Source organism: Talpa europaea, assembly GCF_964194135.1.
Source record: "Talpa europaea genome assembly, chromosome: 11".
Taxonomy (NCBI): domain Eukaryota; kingdom Metazoa; phylum Chordata; class Mammalia; order Eulipotyphla; family Talpidae; genus Talpa; species Talpa europaea.
The window spans coordinates 52,469,261-52,485,696 of record NC_140078.1 but is presented as its reverse complement, the minus strand read 5'-3'; positions in this window follow the sequence as shown (position 1 = coordinate 52,485,696).

Genomic DNA, 16,436 nt, shown 5'->3' with positions numbered 1-16,436 from the left:
ATATGGAGCCCCCCTATAGTTGTTAACTGAGGGGCACATACCCACTCTGGGGACTTTGGAAGTCAGGCACGGCACTGGATAACAGACGCACAGAGTTGGCATCCAGGACAGAGGGTGCACTATTGGAGATCTACAGGTGTGGGAGTGTAGAGTGGTGATTGTTGTCTTAAACCTGAGGCTCCCAACATAGAACAGCTGGAGGATGATACAGCAGGAAGAGCCAGGTAAGATCATCTGTGTTTCCTAACAGAGGAGGGCTGTAATATTTGAAACATCTGCCTTACCCCCCACCAATCACCAAAATTGAGATGACAAACGAGTACTTTCACTAAGCAGAGTTTAAGCATTTGAATTTTTAGATGCTTTTCAATTATTCATTTATTTATTTTTTAGGTTGTGATAACATTGGTATATAACATTATATATGATTTAGGGGAGTATGTCCACACCTCCTCAGATTGCATATTACCATACCACAGCTACCACCAAAGCACCATAGTCCTTTATTATATCATAAACAATAGGCTCTCCTACTACCTTTGTTCCCAATTCTACCCTTCCTCCCCCCACCCAGCCTCAATTTTGCAGTTGCATTTGTAGTTTGTTTTTGTTTTTTTTTTTTTTGCTTTTGTCAGTTCCTTTTTTTGTTCCTCTACATTCTATATAGGTAAAATCATGCTGCATTTCCCTTCTCCTTCTGAGTTATTTCACTTAGTACATTCTCCTCCAATTCCATTCATGTTGTTACAAATGGCAAGAGCTCATCTTTCATTTTTTATAGCTGAGTGGTATTCCATCACATATATACACCACATCTTCTTAATCCACTGTTCTGTACTTGGGAACTTGTTTCCATAATGTGGCTATTTTTAATAGAAAATAGAAGCATCTGGATTTTTTTTTTTTTTTTTTTGTGAGACCCTCGCCAGTGGCCGGGAAATGAACTGGCGCTGCAGAGGCTGCAGGCAGCCTCACAGCCCAGCGCTCAACCACTGCGCCACCAGGGGAGGTCCTGGATCTTAACAACAGGAACAAGCACCACAGGATAAGGCATTGTACTAGGTAAGTAGAAATCAATTCCTGGCTTGAGGCCCTGATTTAAGTACAATCCATACCCAGTACTAGTGCTCAAATACATTCCAGATATTGAGAATGGCGCAAGACTATACCATATGAATTTTCCCAGAGAATGTGATCCCAGCATTGTGGGAAGCTTAAATCCTTGATGCTCACTAGAGGTGAGCACTACTGTCCCAGGTCCTTCTGTACACTACTGTCCCAGGTCCTTGCAACCTATTGCCCCTTGCCAGAAACAGTTCTTCAGCCTCCTAAAAAGTAACAAAGGCAGTATCCTAAAAGATAATTCCTGTTATAACCCATAAAAACTAAAAATGAAGAGACAGAAGAACAAATGCCACAAATTGTGGGAAAAAACCCTGAAGTCTCAATGCAGCAGAACTGTGAAATATGGTTGACAAGGAGTTTAATATAATATTTATAACAATATGAGACAGTTACAATTAGTTACACTTGGATGATTGTTATAATTAGTAAAAAAAAAAAAAAAAAAAAAACATTGCAACCGAATTGAAAAATACAATTGAGGGCTCAACAGGAGAAATACAAGCAATGGCAGTAATTAATGAGCTCAAAAAAGAATTTAAAAAATGAAAATAATATAAGAGCCTTTTGGGATAAACTTAAGAGAAATAACATCCATATCTCAAGGGTCCTTGAAGGAGAAGAGAAAGAGAAAGGCATAAAAAATTTATTTAAAGAAATGATTGCTGAGGACTATCTCAAGATGGAAGATGAACCCAGCATTGTGATCCAAGAATCCAAAGAGTTCCAAACCAAATAATATCAGAGGGACACATGCCAACATAGTTTATAATAAAACTGCTCAAAATCAATGACAAGGACAGGATATTTAAATTTTTGCAGAAAAAGAGTAACCTATCGGGTAACACCAAGTAGACTACCTGTGGACTTTTCAGTAGAAACCTTACAGGCAAGAAAGGAATAGGAGATATTTAAAATACTCAAAAAGAATGAAAGGAAGAAAGATATCCAATCTAGAATCCTTTATTTTGCAAGATTAACATTCAAGACAGAAGGAAGTGTAAAGAACCTCAGTTAAAAGCAAAAACTGAAGAATTCATCAACATCAAGCTCCACATGAAAGAAATGTGAAGGGGGTTATTATAAAGCAACAGAACAATAAATATAGAGGTAACACACACCTAAATTATGTAACATAGAGGAGGAGGAGAGTAACAATGTGGCCCATGAGAATGAGTTTGAGACTAGATCACATAAATAGTCTGCCATATACTAATCTCAGCAGGGACTTAAAACAAAAATCAGTAGCACAAACACATAATAGAAATGGTACCTAAACAAAATATAAAAGGAAGATTCAAAAAATAAAAAGACAAACTACAAAAACAAAAGTAACAAATTAGCAATGTCTCAAGAATCACCTTAAACGTGAATAGGCTGAATTCACCACTAAAATGTATATAGTGGTTGAATGGATTGCAAAACAAAGTCTAGCCTTCTGCAATTCACAGGAAATCAATCTTGCCAACTAAGGCAAGCACAGATTTAGAATTAAAGGCTGAAAGACAATCCTATAAGCAAATGATAATCAAAAAAGTCAGGAACAGCTATACTTAAGTAGAAAAATAGACTTCCATAGTGTTAGACACTATGTTATGATTAAGAGCCTAATACAACTAAAACTAATAAAATTCATAAATATATATGCACCAAATGGTAGAGCAGCAAGATACATAAGACAGTAATTAACAGAAACTAAATTGAGATATTGACAACAACACAATAATAGTAGGAAATTATAATCTTCCACTTATAACAACTACGGAAAGATCATGAAATATTTTCAAGATAGACCACATATTGGGATATAAGTCAATTGTCAATAAAACTACAAAGTTTGAAGTCATACCAACCACTCTCTCTGGCCATAATGCCATAAAGCTAGAAATAAACTATTTTAAAAATCATAAATACATAAAGACTAAATAATATGCTGCTTAGTAGTTACTGGATAAAAGAGGAAATTAAAGTAGAAAATCAAAATATACCTGGAGACTAATGAAAATGAGAATACCCCATAGCAGAATCTATGGGACACAAAGTGTCTTAAGAGGGAAGATAATTGCAATACAGGCTCACATTACAAAGCAAGAAAAATCTCATGCGAATAGTTTAATACTGGGCCTCCCAGGTGGCGCAAGAGTTTAAGCACAACACTGAAGTTATCAGCAGCCTCTGCAGCATGAGTTCAGTCCCCAGCTGGCCAGGGAGCTACCCATATGGACCCACATGGCGCAGCAGATCTCTTCTATCTTACCCGCTACTCCCCTCAGTAATGTATTTCAGTCAGTCTGCCTGTTCTGTTCCCCAATCTGTTTCTGGTGAATCCTTTCAGCACCCACACCTCTGGCCTGTATCCCAGTTCTTGTATGCATAAATAAATAAATCTTTAAAAAAAATAGTTTAATACTACACCTAATGTGATTTGAAAAAAGGAACAAACAAGACCCAAAATTAGTAGAAGGAAGTAATAAAATAAGAACTGAAATCAACAAATTTTTTTAAACTATACAAAAGATCAACAAAACTAAGAGTTGGTTCTGCAAGAAGATAAAATAGATAAGACTCTAAGCAGGTTACCAAAGGAAATATTAATAAACAGAATCAGAAATGAAGGCAGAGAAATTACTGCAAGTGGCATAAAAATACAAAGAATCATAAGATTACTACAAATAATTAAATGCTAAGAAGTTCAATAAGCTTGAAGAAATGGACAAATTTCTAGAACAAAATAGTTTACCAAGACTAAACCAGGAAGAAGCAGAAGAGTTGAATAAAAAGATCACAATCATGGAAACTGACACAACAATAAAAAACAATCTCTTTGCCCAAACAAAAGCCTAGGGCCAGATGGCTTTACAAACAAATTCTATCAAATCTTAAAAGAAGAACTTATGCACATTTTGCTCAAATTATTTCTAAAACCCAAGACAAGGGTACATTCATGGTATATTTTATGATGCCAACTTTATGTTAATAAAGAAACAGATAAAGGCAGCACAATTAAAGAAAAATACAGACCAACATCAATGATGAACATGGATGCAAAAATCTTCAACAAAAACTAGCAAACAAAATTAACAAAATAACATAAGGATTTACACCATGATCAAGTGGAATTTATCCCTAGGAAGCAAGGATATGTTAATATAGAAATCAATCAATGTAAGATTTCAACAAAGGTAAAGATAAAAATCATATGATAATAAAAGATGCAGAGAAAGCATTTGATAAGATGCAGCACCCATTCGTGATGAAAACATTAATAAGATGAGAATTAAAAGGAACCTACCTCAATATAATAAAGGTCGCATATTATAAAACAACAATCAGTATAATACTTAATGGTAAAAAATGAAAGCTTTCCCTTTAAGATTAGAAACAAGACAAGGGTAACTACTGTTACCACTTCTGCTTAATTTAGTATTAGATGTATGAGAGGAATCAGACAACAGAAAAAAAAAGGAATCTAAGTCACAAAGAAGTGAAACAATAATTATTATCAGAGTCCATCAAAAAGTTATTAGAAACCATAAATGAATACAGCAAAGTGGCAGGTTATAAAATAAACATATAAAAATTTGGTGAATTTTTATATACAAATAGCAAATGAGAAGAAAAATTAAGAAAATAAATCGTTACAAGTGCTACAAAAAGAATCAAACACTTAGGAATTAACCTTGCCAAGGAGGTTGAGGACCTATACAATGAGAACCACAAGATATTATTAAAGGATTTAAATCATGATATGAGGATGTGGAAAGACATTTCATGCTCATGGATGGGGAAAATCAGGAAAACAAAATGACCATTCTACTTAAAGTTATATATAAATTTAACACAATTCCCATCAAAACACCAATGATATTCTTTGAAGAAATTGAGCAAAAAATATTGACATTTATAATGAACCATAAAAGACTTCACATAGCAAGAGAGAAAAAAAGGGTAGAAACAGAAGCATCATGTTCCCTGACCTTAAACTAAACTATGAAGCATCAGTAATTTTAAAAAATACAGTATTGGCATAAAAATAGACACAAGGATCAATGGAACTGAATGGAAAGCCCAGGAATAAAATCATGTACATATCAGTTAGGATTACCTCAAATTAAAAAGCTTTTACACAGTGAAAAAAAATATAAGTAGTTTTAAAAAACTTCCTACTGAACAGGAAAAAATATTCACATAACCAACAAGAGGTTACTATCCAACATATAGAAATACTTATGCAATTCAACAGTAAAAAACCAAATAACCCAGTTAATAAGTGGGCAGTAGATATGATGAGACAATTCATCAAGAGGATATCCAGAAGGCCAGTAGACACATGAAAAAATGTTCATCATCTCTTCTAATAAGGGAAATACAGGCCAAAACCCCAGGGAGAGATCCTGTCAGACCTGAGAAAATGGTACATATTAAAACAAGCCCCAACAACAAGAGCTGGAGAAGCTTTGGAGAAAAAGGAATGTTAATTCACTGTTGGTGGAAAAGTAAACCGATGCAGCCATTTTGGGAAGCAATCTGGATTTATCTTAAAAAACTAAAAATGGAAATACCATCTGACCCAGCAACCCCACTCCTGGGACTCTATCCAAAGAACTGAAAACCATCAACTCAAAGAACTGCATGTTCTACAGTGTTTATTATGGCACTATTTACAAAAGCTAGGACATGAAAACAACCTTAGTGCCATTGACAGAGGACTGGATCAAGAAGATATGGTATATCAACACTGTGGATTACTACTCAGCCATAAGGAAAGATGAACTGTTGCCATTCACAGAAAATAGAAGGAATTCCAGGGAATTATGTGTAGTGAAGCAAGTCAGAATGGCAAAGACAAATATTGGACATTGACATAGCAGTAGATTCAACAAAGTAAAATTCTTCTGAAAACTAGTAGACATAAATAAAGTGAAGTTTCTGAGGTTAAGAGGGAGGGAGAGGAGAAAGGGTCAATGGGAATAGAGGGGCTGGTGGTAAGGGAAATTTTTGTTTTTTAAAGATTTATTTATTTATGTATACAAGAACTAGGGTGTAGGCCAGAGGTGAAGGGGGTGAGAGGATTCTCCAGAGACAGAGTAGGGAACAGAACAGGCAGACTGAAATACACTGCTGAGGGGAGGAGTGGGTAAGACAAAAGAGGTCTGCTGTGCCATGTGGGTAGCTCCCTGACTGGTTGGTCCCTCGGATGGAACTTGTGCTGCAGAGGCTGCTGATAGCTTCACAGTGTTGCGCTACTAGGGAGGCCCAACATTATTTTTTTTTAATATCATAAATAACAGTGGCCAAAGGTTTTTTTTGAACATGTACACCTAACACTAAAGGATTTTGATCATGCTGAAATATATGTATTTTTGTTTATTTATAAACTACATCTGTATACATACATATAAACAACTATAATAATGTACTACAGTGTAAATGTGCAACTGTGCTGATGTGAGCATTCTAAACCATGCATAAAAATAAGTATCCTAAAAAATGACCTTAAATATGAATAAGAGAATTCCTAGTACTATCTTTCTCCATTCCTGAGGATTATATTGTTTGCCCTGTAGGGTATGTATGCCATACTTTGGAGACCATGTTTGTGAAGAATGTACCCTCCAGTCCATTTCTGGAAGGCTCCTTTGGGTTGTGTGTGTGTGTCCAACTCATAATTCCCCAGTAACCACATCTAAGTCACCCTCTTCCATTCTCCTTTTTAATCAGCTCTCACCTCCAGGCTATAAGATGAATCCATTGACTCAGCTTGGGCTCATCAACTTCTTTCATGCTTTTCTGGACACAAGGATTGGCCCAAGGATGCACTCACTGGTCCTGGCTAGGACAGCCTATACTACTGATTTTTAGTTGGAAGATGACCAATTGATTCCCTCAAAGAGAATGTAATCTAAGGATGTAATCTTAAGAGTTGTTGGCAAACATGTTCCATGTCCCATAGAGAATGCCCATCTACAGAAGAATAATCAAGGCAATATGCCTCTATCTTGGCTTGGTAATGGGAGTTCATGAAAACCTACTTTTGTTTAAAACTGGTGAATTGGGTTTCTATTGCTTACAACTAAAAAAAAAAATAGTTTATAAAAAAAAAAAACAGTGAAAAAGATCCGGCAGGCTTAGAAATCACCCATTCATTCTAAAAATATTTATTGGCCTCCTATTATGTGCCAGTCACTGTTCTAGCTGCTAAAAATAGAGCAGTGAATCATAATTTTAAAAAATCTGCACTAATGAAACTTATATTGTACCAGAGAATGAATAAAACAAAGAAAAATTCTATTGTGATACAAAGTGATGACAAGAAAAAATACAGGTGGGAGGGAAACAGAATGTATTTGGCTGGGGTAGTCAGAGAAGGTCTCATTAAAGTAGTCAAAGGAACAAGTCCTCAAAATCTCTGGGGGAAAAAGGTTCGAGGTACAGAGAACAGCATGTACAAGGACCCGGAGGCAGGTATAACCAAGAAGTTAGTATAGCTGGAGCAGAAGGAGTAAAAAGAAGGGGTAAGAAGAGATGAGAAAGGAAACAGGGCTAACTCATGTGTGGTTCTTGAATCCTGTGGTGGGAAGCCTTTGGCTTTACTCTGACATAGGCAGAGTTTTTGAGGGTTCTGAGTACAAAGTGCCATGCTCTAATAATTACTGCAAATGTATTCTAGGAGAAGTCTGAACATGGCTGAAATGTTTTTTCTTCCAATGTTCTCAGTAATTCCAATATCTGAAAGGTCCAATATCTGAAAGGTCAGAAATGTGTGGACCAGGGACAGAGGATTGGAGGCCACAGGCTGTCAGATTCCAGCTCAGTTGTTACTCACAGATAACTGCTCTGTTGCAGACCCCCCCTGTCCCCACTATTCACTTTGAAATCCACAGCATGCATCAAGGAGTTATCTGCAGTACTTAAAAGATTTTTCTCTATTTATTGTGCACAATAGCCTTAAAAAGAGCACCAAATATAAATTAGTTCTTCAGGTCTGTTTCTGCCCAATTTTCAAAATTGTTGGGTTGTGAGTTCAGAAAGAGAGTCTTAAAGGTGCCCACCTTGTGTGCACACCCCATCCAAATGACATAACCACTTCATTCTGATGTAAGCGTGTCTGAGATGAGAGATTCTTCTTCTGTGTTCCGGGAAAAGCATTGCTCTGACTTTTCCAGTCTCCAAAAGGAGCCCCACATCCACTGAATATGTACTTTGCCTGTTGAATATTCAGTAGAACCTACAGAGTGTTCTTGAACTCATGGAATGTAAAAGCAGAGAGGGGCCTTCATTTTTATCTCTTGGGAATGCAATATTGACTTCACCACAGTTGACGACTCTGATGAATTGCTATTGCCTGCTGGGAGGCCTGTGATAAAAAGCTGGTGGGATTTGCAGGGAAAGCTGGTGATGGCACATGTTTGCAGCTGAGCAGCACAATTACCTAAAGACTCTCCTGTCATATCTAAGCTGAACCCTCTTCTTTGCAGACCAGAAAACCAAAGTTTTACCCCAGTTCAGATGTAATATAATTAATATACACTGGTCGAATACGGCTCTAGGCTTTGGCTCAGGCAACCATTTAGGGACATCTTTAGAGCAGGTTGGTTACTCATTGGTAGTACGATTTCATTTATTGGAAAGGCTCTAACATTCCCATCAAAGAGTCCTGAACCTCTCTCTGAAGTTCCAAGGGCCACAATTATACATCCAATAAACTTCAAGTTTCTCCTTTGAATTAAAATGCTAATATCCTTGGACAGAGGCAACAGGAAATGATTTAAGTCTTGTCTTTCTTAGTATGAATGATATTATTTTATACCTTCCAGTAAAAATTCTTTCTTTATGGTATCATTTAAATTTAGAGAAAGATCATTAGAAAAAATAAAACAGTTACACCAAGGTGAGTGAACAAGGATTAAGAGAAAGGATACTGAGCTATTAGGGTGGAAAGTTGGCTAGAGGTAGTGCAAAATCACCTTGACAAACTACACTTCTGCCTAGAGCCAGTCCTGTTCAATCACTTGAGTGTCAAATGGTTAAGTGATTTGCATCTTCCAATGGAAGCTATGATACATGCAAATTACCCTTCTCAGTCTGATAATAGATAAGTCATTGTACTTAAAAAAATTCAAGCATAAATCACAGCCAGGTTTGACCATGCTACCTTTACTTCCCAGGACTGCTTATACAAAGGTGTTGAATATTACTGTCAATCAAACATCTTTCTTTATCTTTTCCCATTGTGACAGTAGTTGAAAATGAGACCGAGCAGAAGAAAACAATGACAACAAAGCCAGGTTAACAGGTTTGTTGTCAAGGACAACAAATATTTGGCTTCAGAGAAGGGTTAAGACTGTGGCATGCTGAACAGACTGATTGAAATAAGCAGCTGCCCAACTCCTTCCCATCGTGGGTTTTTCCATTTGTTAACAAAACCAGAAACATCTAGCTCCTTGTATGAAAACTTCTGCTTTTTTTAAAGTTGACTTTTAGCTTTTGATAAGGATTAACATTGTGCAAGTTGATCACAGACACCTTTCACCTAGTTTGTCTTATTTGCTACCATTTTGCCATCTTTGCTTTAGGGCAGGGTTTGGAAAACTGTAGCCCACAGGCCAAATGCAGGCATTTTCATAAATAAAGTTTTATTGAAACAGAACCACTCCTATTCACTTACACATTGTCTTCTTACACAAAGTAAATCTTTTAAAAGAAAAAAACAACATAAATTTACATCATATTTTGTAATTAGAAGTCAAAAGCAAGTTTTACTAAACTAAAATTGAGGTGTCCCCAAATGGAGGCTTCAAGGAAAAACCCCTTTCCTTGTTTCTAGAGGCTGCTCAAATTCCTGGGCTTTCTCCTCCATCTTCAGCACTGACAACCTCAAATCTCTCTGACCTTTTCTCTGCTGTCACATCTTTCTCTCCTCTTATCTAGGAAAGGTTCTCTGCTAAAAGAATGCATGTGATTAAATTGTCCCCCAAGGATAATCTCTCTAGCTCTAGGTCCACAGTCTTAATCATCTCTGCAAAGTTCATTTTGCAGGGTGAGGAGATATATTTACAGGTTCCAGGGTTAGGGTGTGTACATCTTTGGGGAACCATTCTTCTTCTGATCACAAACACTATTAAAAATAATAATAGGGCCTTCCCTGGTGGCGCAGGTGGTTAAGCGCAACGCTGTGAAGCTGTCCACAGCCTCTGCAGCACCAGTTCAATCTCCGCCGGCTGGCGAGGGTCCTACATGGCGCGGCAGACCTCTCCCGGGGCGCCCGCTGCTCCCCTCAGCAGTGTATTTCATCAGTCTGCCTGTTCTGTTCCCCGCTCTGTCTCTGGTGAATCCTCTCACCCTCCAGTAAATCTGGCCTGTACCCCAGTTCTTGTATAAATAAATAAATAAATCTTTAAAAAATAGTAATAATAATAGATGACATCACCAGTAGTAGCATTTTATATTTAAAAATATCTATAGCAGCCATCATGGCTTTCATTCCCTGAGCATCTACAATGACAAGCACATGCTGGGGGCTTTATGTGCATTCCCTTACTTAACCCACAACACCATGAAATTCATCCTCCTATTATTCCTGTTTTGCAGATGAGAAAACTGCATTCCAAGAGATTGATAATTGCCAAAGTCAGGCCAGTCTGATTCTAAAGGTCTACTTCAATACTACCCAAATATAGTTTACCTTTGATTTCTTAAGGGTGTATCTCTGACCCACCCTACACTTTAATTGCTCTCCCACTGACTCATCAAATTTCAATTACCTATCTTACTTCCTCTTGCTCACTTCTTTACCTTTTTCCCCTCAATTCTACTTAAAAGGAAAATGCCACTTCTTGCTAGATGTCTTCTGTAGAACTCTGCCCCAAATACTGGGGCAAAAACTGATCCCAGTAGGGGATATGTCATTTGCTTATGCAGATTGATCAGAACAGATACCACTGGTAAAGCATTTGACTTAGAATGTAGGTTAAGAGAGAGCTCATAGAAAGAAATCCATTAGTAAAGAGCCAGTGCCTTTGAGATGGGCAAGCTGGCTGGTTGCCTTTGTGGTCTGTCAGGGAGGGAAGCACAGAGGTCTTGGGTGTTTGGCTGTTTCATGTAAACAATAAATTAGAATCATCACTCATTCATCTTGAGCAACCTAAGCATTGACAGGCTTTGATGTTTCTGGCCAAACGCCCCCCTTTCCTCCTCCATAACAGCCTTTCCACAAAGGTATCTTTCAAAGCAGAGATTGCATGTACATTACCCTAAAAACCATAAAACGAATTCTCACTGGTTTGTCTTGATTTCAAAATGGCTCATTGCAATTATATTCCTTCTAGAGTTCTTCAAATTTTTACATTTATTTAACAGGCTTTCTACAGAGAGCTTGATTTAGCATACATAGTTCTTATTAGAAAAGCTTAATTTTTTTTTTCATTGAACAGTCACAAATTCCAAGGTGCTTCTATTTTTCCACTAGATAAAACCTCTTTATTTCATATAATCTCTCTGAAGTGCATGTAAACTAGTCAAGACAGAACCACCTTTTTTTTTTTTTTTTTTTTAACAGATGTAACACTTTAAAATCACAGGCTGGGAAGTGAATCGTTGGTAGGTCTAGCCCTCTGTATCATTTGGTTTTCTCCTTCCTTCTTTTTTTTTTTAAAAAAGATTTATTTTTATGTATGCATACAAGAACTGGAGTGTAGGCCAGAGGTGCGGGGGTGAGGGTGAGAGGATTCACCAGAGACAGAGTGGGGAACAGAGCAGGCAGACTGACTGAAATACACTGCTGAGGGGAGCAGAGGGCGAGACAGGAGAGGTCTGCTGCGCCATGTGGGTTAACTCCCTGGCGGGGATCGAACTCATGCCGCAGTGGTTGGTGATAGCTTGATAGTGCTAAGACTTTAACCCCTGCTCCGCATAGAGGCCTTTCTCCTTCCTTCTTTTCCCAGTTTGTCAAGTCAAACTCAAGAGAAGTCATGCATGGGAGAAACTTGACTCAAACAAACATTCTGATAATTCAAACACCATCATTCCCCCTGTACATTGTGTTCATCTCCTAAATGGCCCAGCCCTTCAGTTAGCTAATTGGTTCTGGAAAATCACATATAAGTCTCCAAACTCCTAAATGCTGGTTAGTACCTCTTAGTTTAATTTTTCTCCCTTTATGAAATAAGAATAATATAAACACAAGATGGGAGCATTTAACACTTCTTTTAGCATCATCTTTCTGGAGCTGAGAGGGCTGCCCAGGGCCTTCACACATAGCCGCCTCTTTGGTCTCCAACTCAGCTATTCCCAAGACATTTTTAGGGCCTCCTCCAGAGGCTCAGGCCCAAACAGATGTCCCTCTCGCCCCCACTTCAAACTGGTGTGGCTTGAAGAAACACAAGAGGGAAAAAGGAAAAAAAAAGCTTTGGTAACCATGTGTCACAGTATAGAAAGTGGTTCATATATTAAGGGAAAGTAAAAATGAAAAACCAGAAAATATATAGCTAGTCCATGAATATCACAAAAAAACAATTTCTAGTAGCTTTCCTCCTGAACCAAGCAGGTAGCAGTTGTAGATGATCAGATTGGGATACATGTCAAGCTGGTAGGGGTTTCAACAGTGTGGGTCAGCCTGGAACACCCAGGGGCAAGATTTCTCAAGCTGACTGTACTGACATTTGAATCAGATAATTCTTTGTTTAGGGGGCTGTGTTATGTGTTGCACGATGCTTTGCAGCACCCCTTACCCACTAGATATCCACAGCACCTACATGGTGATAATCTCAAACAGCGCCAGATCTTGTCAAGTATGTCTGGGGGCAGAATCACTCCCAGCTGAGGACTTCTGACCTAAGGCATGAGTATGGATTTACATATTTGGAATGTCCATTGGTTCAACCTAATAAGTTTCTTGGGATCCTGCAAAGGGGTTGGATATATTTTAGAAATTCAAATCCCAGGAAACTCACATGCAGAGAGGAAATTTACAACCAAGAGGAATCTCGTAGCTCAGACACATCACTTTTACAGAGCAGGAGACTGAGGTCAAGACAGAGGTGGTCTAACCCAAGTACTTCATTTAATGGCAGCCAAAGAGAGGGTGAGGCATGAGGGAAGGGAACAGAAGGGAAAGGATGGGACAGAAGAATATTGGGAACAAGTACCTCCATGAATGCAGTTTTGTTGAGATAGGGTTCAGGAGGAGCAAACATATGAACTCCTGTGAGAATAGTAACCCTCAGACTATGTGCATTTTAGAATCACTTGAGAAACTTGAAACAAGAAAACAAAACTCAAGTCTGGGCTTCACTTCAGACCAACTGAATCATACTCTCTTGAGAGGAGGCCTGGGCTTTGGTGCTATTTTTAGAAAGAAAACACCCCAGAATCATCTATAAGCATCTGCAGGGTTGGGCTTGACATGGATCTAGAGGGAGATGCAGTACAGATAGTTCTAGAGCCGTGGCGATGACTTTTAGTCTACCTTCAGGAAGAATGCCCCACCAGGATCCATCTTTGATCAAGAAGAGTCAGGTCCTTTCAAAGGTGAAAAGGAGATCTTTATCCTGAAGCCAGGCCCTAGGACCCAAAGATACCCTGGGCCCTAATCATTGTATCCTTTAGAAGGCGTGCCTGTTCTTAAGTGAGCAGACTGTCTGAAATAAAGGATTTATTCATAACTTGGGCAGATGTGTGTTTGTAGCAACTCTATTTGCATGGGAACAACATTGTGCATGGAAAACTGGGCATGCAAATTTAACCTTGATTTGGCAACTGCAGGCTCAACAGTAGAGAAACAAACACATCAACTGCTTACTCTGGCTTTTAGCTCCTAAATGCTGAGGGAAACCAGGACTCCTTCCTGCAATCCTCTTTTCACATCCCCTGTCCATTCAGCAACCTGTATTCTCTCATCCTGAGGACTCCTCTTAGCTAAAGCCACTGTGGGCTCTGCTACCTGGGACCAGCAAGCATAACATGAGGGAGCAAGGAAGACACCTCTGGTCCTCTGACCACAGAGAAGTTAGACCGTCACCATGTGATCCGAGCCATGCTTCTGCTCGGTCTTGCCAAGGTGTTGCAGAGGACATCTGTTATTTCTGTCTTCCAGTCCACCCTCCTCTTCCTTCTTCGAATGATTCCCTGTTTTTTCCCTAAGGAAGTATCCCTTCCAACTCTCAGTCCTCAGGTTTCAGGTGGGATGACTCAACCTCCAATCCCAGGAGTGGGACTGGGACTCAGGTCTGCCTCTGCAGGCCTCTGCATCTCTTTGACCCAAGAGATTGGTTCAGAGATGGGCTCGTGAACCTGTCAGGTTTTGTCAAGGTGGCTTTGTAAAGAGCCTGACTGCTATAGTGAAAGAGAAAGGACAGGGTGGGGGCAGGGAACCACTTAAGAAGCCTGCAGAAGGAAGAGAGGTGCCACAAGGTAGTGGCCCAAAGCCCACAGCCTGGCTCGAAAGTGGCCCAAAGCCCACAGCCTGGCTCGAAAGTGGCCCAAAGCCCACAGCCTGGCTGAAGCTTTCAATTCAGTCCTGTTTTTAGCCACCAACCTTATTCTGGACTCCTGACTTAACTACCAGATAATTCCCTTTAACTTAGGGTTATTTACCATAACCAGATAATTCCTTCATGAGGTGAGCTCCTGTCACTGGCACTCGAAGCAGTCCCGACTAGTATAGGGGCTCGGAGGCTTCCTCTGATACTCGACCATGCACAGCTCACCAAATTTACTATATAATTCCAAGCTCCTTTCCTTTGGGTTTCCAGAAAAGATGCTTACAGATTCACTAACTTCTCATCTCCTGAACCTGCTACTCAAAGCTGGCTGCGACATGGCGTATGTCACCTTGGCCAACCTTCCCCCGATTCCTTGCTTCTGGTAGCAAGTTCTTGCCTATAAGCCCCTCAAGATCATCTTACCCTCTTCCCCGTGGCCTTGCCATTCTCTCCTCCATCCGAGGGTCTCATAAACCTTCCGGTCTCCACTCAAAGACTTCCATCAAGTCTTCATGATATGAGGGGGAAAGGCCATGGCTCCCTCGCCTGAATGGACACCTGTCTCTATTGGGAAGTGCAGCGCACTGGGGAGCCCATAGCAGCCATCCAGGAACATTCTATTATTAGTTGCATAATGAATGGCACATGGCTTGGGTCCTTCTGCCTCTCTCCTTAGTCCAGCTACTAAATTGTACTCACTCCCGAATCCAAGTCCCATTCATCTTGTAGCATGAAAAAAGATATGTTGTTGAAAGAATAAGTGCATGTGTGGATATTTTGCTTTTACTTATGACAAATGAGATCAGTTTTTACAATGCCAATAGGGAAAAGACAAGATGGAGGCCCAGAATCAGTTATCAGGAACCACTTTGCCTGCATCTGGGAAGTGGGAAGTTTGGGTAAAGTAGCTAAAAATATAGATTGAGGACAAGAGTGGCCCAGGTTTTCGACACAACCTGATCTGAGTACAAATCCTGGCTTTGCCACTGTTGTGGCCAATTTCTCAGACTCCCAGACCGGTTTCCTCTTCAGTGAAATGGGGCTTCTAGAACACATCTATCAGAGTGCCCAGAAGGTATGAATATTCTCGCATACGCAAAGCTTTTCACTCCTTATCTGACAGACTGTATGTGGTCAGGAAGCAGTGGCCTCAGGAAAATTTCCAAGACCCCAGTCCTGTGCAAGAGAATTCCTTCTTGCCCTTTTCACTTGTCCAGTGAGATTATTTAATCACACGCTTATGTGTTTTGCATCTCTTCCTAGATCTGGAAATGTCGCTTTTCCATGTCAGGAAGTTATACTGCTCCTTTGTTTCTCTCTGGAAATTAATATTTACAATATTTCTCCATCATCCCTGTACTTCTTTACCCCATAACACTAGTGCTGAGCATGCTGTCCCGGGGAACCCAAATCTCCTGATTTTTTCCCTCCAATTACCAATCCTGGTCACTTATAAAATATATCCAACTATAGGATTTGGAGACAGATTAATGGGACAACATTTGTGATGACCCTTCCATGGGGCCTGGTGCTGAACTGGTAATCCAAGAACACCTCGGACCTTCCTTCTCTTGCTGTCAGTCAGCCAGCAATTATTTCTGGGAAGCCCCAAGAGTACCAAGGACCACCCTGGGTGTGGGGGCCCAGAGGAAGTCAAACAGACACGTTTCTGTCCTCACTGCTTCTAGTCCCCAAGAGTTCCTTTTTTGCAAATAGAAGAGAAAACAAAGACTGGAACTTCACCAGTGTGCTTCTGCCACTGCTGTTTCCTACTTTATTAAAATTGCAACATAACAAAGAAAAACAACAATCCTTCCTCCAAGAAGGAGCTAG